This window comes from Cupressus sempervirens, chromosome 6 (genome assembly GCF_028749045.1).
Source record: "Cupressus sempervirens isolate cs-2001-9-10 chromosome 6, ASM2874904v1, whole genome shotgun sequence".
Lineage (NCBI taxonomy): Eukaryota > Viridiplantae > Streptophyta > Pinopsida > Cupressales > Cupressaceae > Cupressus > Cupressus sempervirens.
The window spans coordinates 715,767,382-715,773,933 of NC_143123.1; positions in this window are offsets into that span (position 1 = coordinate 715,767,382).

Sequence of the window (6,552 nt, forward strand, 5' to 3'; positions counted from 1 at the left end):
ATGGAGATGGTCGATGTGGTGCACAATGATATGGTACGACAAGGGAAATTTAAGAGTAGTTTGATGACGCGATATGCAATGTAGTTACAATATATTTAACACACATAACTTGCAGGTAACTAGATACCAAATATATACACTCTTGTGTCAAACAATAATAACATTCCACATACAAGATGTTCTAATTTGAGCCAAGTACACAGACGAAATAGGGTGAGGGTTGAATCCCATCGAAACTGCACGAGCCAAATAGGGAAGATCTTTCACTTCTAAAATGGCAAACAATTCCAAACTCCAACAGGAATCTGTAGTATAGAGAAATATAATCTAAAGCATGCATACAGACTACCTCCAAGTCGTGCTTAAATACCCGTCGAGAAACTTTCTATGGGTGTACAAAGATAGTCGACGGTGACACAAACTACGAAAACAAAATAAAAATGAGTCTGAGATAAATTAAATCAATCGACCCATTACAAAGTTTAATTTATTGTTTTTTTTTAATGATAACATTACAATCCTCACTTCCCAAAAATTGCTTGTCCTCAAGCAATTTGCAGCTCTAGGATCCCAAATCGTGCGCTAACATAGATAGCCATATCTGTTGGAAACTCCATGCTTCTTCAGGATCACATGATTGAATTCAACTAAGGTTAGTAGACCACCATCAGGATTCTGATTCACCACTCTAATATAAATGTTTTCATATCTTGAGTCACTAGGATCCTAAGGATGCCAATCATAACATATATCGATGTCATCATGTTCATCAATTTCTTTGTGTATGGTCATACACATAGATGTCGATGTTGGTACAAACCCAACAATTCTAGCTGTAGATAAAACCTTGGCCACACATAAAACCCTAGTTAAAACCTTGGTGATGGATAAAACCTCGACAATGAGCAATGTCTTAACAATTATAGCTACACTAGCAGACACACAATGATGACATGGATGACCACGACAACAACAACGGGCATAAGCTCAATGACGGACACAGACATAGACCCAGCATCAATGATGGACAAGACAATGTCAGACACCATGGTGATGGACATGATGGTGATGAACACCAACTTGAAAAACATGATGGTGACAGATACGATGGTGACAAACATGACAGTGATAGACATGGACTTGACATTGATGATGGACATGATGGTGATGATGACGGACATGGACTCGGCATCGGTGATGGACACCAACTTGATGGACACAATGGTGATAGACATAATAGTGACATACATGGACTTGGCATCGGTGGTAAACATGATGATGATGGACACGATAGTAACAAACATCAACTTGACAGACACAACGGTGATGGACATGATGATGACGAACATGACAGTGACGAACACGATGGTGACAGACATGGACTTGGCATCGGTGATAGACATGACAATGACAGACACCAACTTGACAGATACGATGGTGATGGACACGACGGTGACAGACATACAACCTTGGCAATGAACATGATGATGGACATAACATTGGTGAAAGACACACAATTTCGGTAACAACCTTGGTGACCGGCATAACTTGATCTATACATGTCTTCACAAGATCCATGCAAGCAACTTCTTCAATTTTTTGGTGTTCTTCCCCAGTTGGTGTAGAAGGAAGTTTTAGCAATTCCTCTTGGAGCATCCTTGTACTAATGTCTTCCTTTTGGTGTAATGCATCGTCCTTATTGCTACCATCTATTTTCTCCCACTTGTGCAAATGAGATATTAGTTTTTCTTCACAATGTTCGAAAATATGATTGACCAATTTACATGCGGCTATAGAGGGGACACATTCAAGAATACAAACAACCCATAATATAGATGTGATGGGTTGGGATATTTCATCCATCTCCTCAATGCACGAAATCATAAGACTCTCCATAAAAATTGGAATCTTAGTATCATGATCTTCCTTGATGGTGACCAAGAAGTGATGAAATACATCATGAACCAAATTTTGCAATTCGAGATCTAAGAGAAGATTACTTACTTTTACATTTGCACAATTCTTCAATATTGTAGATCTCCTACCAAAAGGGTCACTATTGAAGTCGTCAAGACTCTGAAAGCTATCAACTATCAATTGCAATATCTCTATCATGGTGTTATCATCATACAGTGCTTCAGGAGCCAAAATTCTCAAGACCTCACTGAGACATGTTGCAACTGCCAATCTTTTATCCTTGTCATGGTTTCTCAAAAGCCTGGGTTGACTTAAGGCATCCTTAATCGGTGAGAGGATTCTAGTGTTTGGGAGCAGACCGTACGATGATTGTAATAGGGTTGTACGGTGATATTGGAGGGCCATATGACAGGAACACTGCTTGGTCGTACAGTGCAGATGGATGGTTGTACGGTTGGCAAGCAAGATGATTGTACAGGGAATGGATGCCACTAGGAATATTAGGGAGGTAATGATCTATACAAAAGATGAAATGGAGATGGTCGATGTGGTGCACAGTGATATGGTATGGCAAGGGAAATTTTAGAGTAGTTCAATGATGCAATATGTAGTGTAGTTATAATATATTTAACACAAATAACTTACAGGTAACTAGATACCAAATAGATACACTCTTGTGTCAAACAATAATAACATTCCACATACAAGATGTTTTGATTCTCTAGATCTGAGCCAAGTACACAGATGAAATAGGGTGAGGGTTGAATCCCATTGAAACCACACGAGCCAAATAGGGAAGATCTTTCACTTTCAAAATGGTGAACAATTCCAAACTCCAACAGGAATTCCCAGTATAGAGAAATATAATCCAAGCATGCATACAGACTACCTACAAGCCATGCTTAAATACCCATCAGGAATTCGTGGGTGTACAAAGATAGCCGACAGTGAAACAAACTACAAAAAAAAATAAAAAATGGGTCTGAGATAAATTAAATCAATCGGCCCATTACAAAGTTTAATTTATTATTTATTTTGTAATGGGAACATTACAATCATTCCCCAATGAAGGGAAGAGATTAGAGTTTTATAGATAGAGCTATAGTAGGCTCGCATTACCATAAGTATTCATGATTACCAACTACAAGATAATAGAGAGGGAATGGGTCCTCACTTAGGAGAGGGAAAGAGCTTAGTAGGATATAGAGCAACACAACACATGAGATGGATACTGTTTTGGTGCATACACAATGTGGTGCTTGAGAATAGGAGAGTACCAAAGTATTCTCAACAAGTGGGTAGATTAGCAAGGGTATTACAACCACTAGAGAGGACATAGGCTCCTTCTCCTCCACCACCTACTTGGGAGGAAGAGAATGAGGTTGACATAGCATGTAGATTGTACTTTTTGTCACATTCAATATTTTGACATATCTGGACCTTGGATCTCATTGTACCATGTACTTAATGATATTTATATGTGAGATATTAGATTCAACGATATCATGTGTACTTCTCTCTCGTTGATGTTGTAATGTACATGCTATGGATGTTCTTTAATTTTAGTACTTTCCTTTCATACACACTTGATATTTCAATAACTTCTCTTTCCTTAAGTATAGTGTGATGTATGATTTCTCCCATTACTATACTTGTTGTATGTCATGAACTTTATTCTAACATGGATCAAATGACTTCAAAATATATCTTTTAAGAATAAATTAGATATGATAATGTGATTACTAACCCCTTGATTGAAAGATAAAGGAGAAATAAGATTTGATGTTGACAGAATGATCAAGAGATGATGAAGAGAGATGAAGTGGTGATCTTAGTTGATCATGAGAAGGTGATGATGACCAGATTTTTCTAATATTCATGAGATGGAGACTATTCCCTCATTTTATGTAGTGTGAAAAGACTAAAGTACAAAATATTAGGATGAAAATGCAACTGTAAATTGTAGAGGTCTTATTTTTCTCCTTTAGTTTCATTGAGCTTTATTTAAGGGACATCGTGAGATCATACAACTATCATTGGTGGTAGTCCAAACATGAGGGTATGAATATATATTTATTAGATGATATGTAGGAAACTATTGTATGCATCAAAGGCATAGAGTCCTTGATGACTTAGGTTAAGTTTCTAGTTGATATTACAATATTATACCAACATCGAGGCATAAGTGCTAAAATAACCATGAGCATAATTCAAATTCAATAAACACATTGATAATAATTAAGTTTTTAAATGTATAAAGTCTAGGTATATGTGACATTCTAATCATGATGGATACTTTCACCATAGATGCTTGATGCATCAAATATATAGGAGCATCAAAACTATACTCACAAGAAAAAGACAAAGAAAATATGCCCCACTCTCCCAGTCATCTAGTCAAGTGACATCCCAAAGAGACTAAGGAGGGAACATCAGAAAAAATCAGCAATAAAAAGATAGCACAAAAAAAAAGACACATTTTGACTCATGTATCGATATGTTGTTCATGATAGTTTATCCAATTAGGGTTTAGGAACACTAATGTCCAGAATAATAGTGTTGAGAAACATTGGTTGGGGTGATGTTGAGAAACACATTTTATCCTAGAGATATTAATGGTACATAATTTCTCCTAGTTAGACTTAGAGGGAGACTAGTTCCAAACCACAAAGATGTGTTATGAAGTCAAGTGGTTCATAATCAAATCTATGAGTTGATAGATTGAGCATAAATTTGTACAAGTGGTGCCTATTTGCCAAGTTTTCACCACTTGACAAGAATGATTATTTTGCTATCATGATGTCCTTTTACAAAAACAAAACAAAAAAAAAAAAAAATCAAAATTTTGGCTCTTTTTTTATTTATTTATTTGTATTGAAATTTCCCATTGCCAAATTTCACTAAGATGATCATTTTTTATTGTTTTGGAGTTTTTCATAATAGTTATGTACAAAAACCCTAGATGAATAATGTCATGCATATAAAATCTTCATATGAATGGTGTTTATGTGATATGGGATTTGTTCTCCCTCGTATCAAGACTTAATGGGCTCTTAAGCCAAACAATGTCATGATGATATAGGGACCAAATAGTTGGGTTAAAATTTTCCTTTATTTTGGGTTTTCTTTTAAGACTATATCACCAACCACAAAGGATCATTGATTCACTTTGTTGTTATAGCCTTTAGACATTCTTTTATGGTATACCCTCAAGTGAGAAAACATGGCTTATCTACATTCATCTAGTAATTCAAGTTCTTGGATGTGAGATATTCTATAGGCCTCATCCATCACAAGCCCTTTAAGGAAGACTATAACATAAGGTATTTCTACCTTGATATGAAAGATTTCCTCAGCCCCATAAATGAGGGTGAAAGGAGTTTCTCTCATTGGTGTATGAATGCTTGTTCTATAAACCCACAATATCAGCAAAAATGTGAATCAAGGAGACTAACCCTAGGTTCATTACATAACTACACACACCTCAAAAGGAATGGAGTCCAAGGAAAGAGATCCTTTCAAGACAACCCTCAAAGGCATTAAATCTTAGTAGGTCAATGCAATCCAAGGGATAAAGGAGCATCAATGAAAGTTAAGATCCAACAATTATGAAGGTAGGGAAAGAATGTCACTTGCCCTTGAAATCTAAACTAATTACTTCTACTTATAGGAAATGAAAATGAAATATAGACAAGTGCTTAAATGAAATGCTTAATTGACAAAGAGGGATAAAAGGGGACTTATCTTGAAACTTTGAACCTCAATCTATGTGTGTTGTGTTGGTGCTGGAAGTGAATAGATCTAGATCTAGACTTGAAACCGCGAGACGAACAAAATCTAGAAATATTTCAGCTATATGTAAAGGGTAAAATTAATTCATTAGGGGTGAAATAATATATTAGGGGTGAAGTTTTCCTCTAATTAATGGTGTTCAATGTTGATTCTAATTTTGTAGTTTTGCTAAACAATGAAATATGTACTTTGATTTGTAATTGCTTTTCTATTCTAAGATCTATTGATATCTAAATTGTGGGATGTTGGGTGTTTATGTAGGGTTTTTCCTTAGTTAAACCCCATATTGGTCATTTCCACCTCTACGGATAGTCAATTTGAAAATGTAATGTGTGTGATTCTTGTATATGAGTTTTGAATGAGAAAATGCAAGGATCCAAATCCTCGGATCTAAAACCCTAGCATGAAATATTGTTCTTGAATGTGGATGAAATAGTAATGCATAGATCCTAGGATAAAGTAGAAATCATGTGAAGTCTTGAGAGCTAAAGTACTCTAGTCCATACTCATGATTTGTATTCACTACTCCACGATTGAATCTGAATGCTGGAATTGAATGTGTAATGGAAGAATGAAGAACTCTCATTCTTAAAAGGACATTTCCAAGCCTCCTTGCTTCCACCTTACAAATGTACTAAGATAAATTGGGATGTCCACAATGGCTTGTCCACATGAGAAATTCTTGCTTGATCTTTCTTTAGTGAAAGTATGATTTCTTTCTTAATGGTCCACACACATATGTTATTATCTTATGCCAAATGAAGCAATTGAGGGTATATAGAATTAAGATTAATTTCCTCATGCAAGCCAATAAGTTTTGAAGTCCTAATTCCAAACCAAATC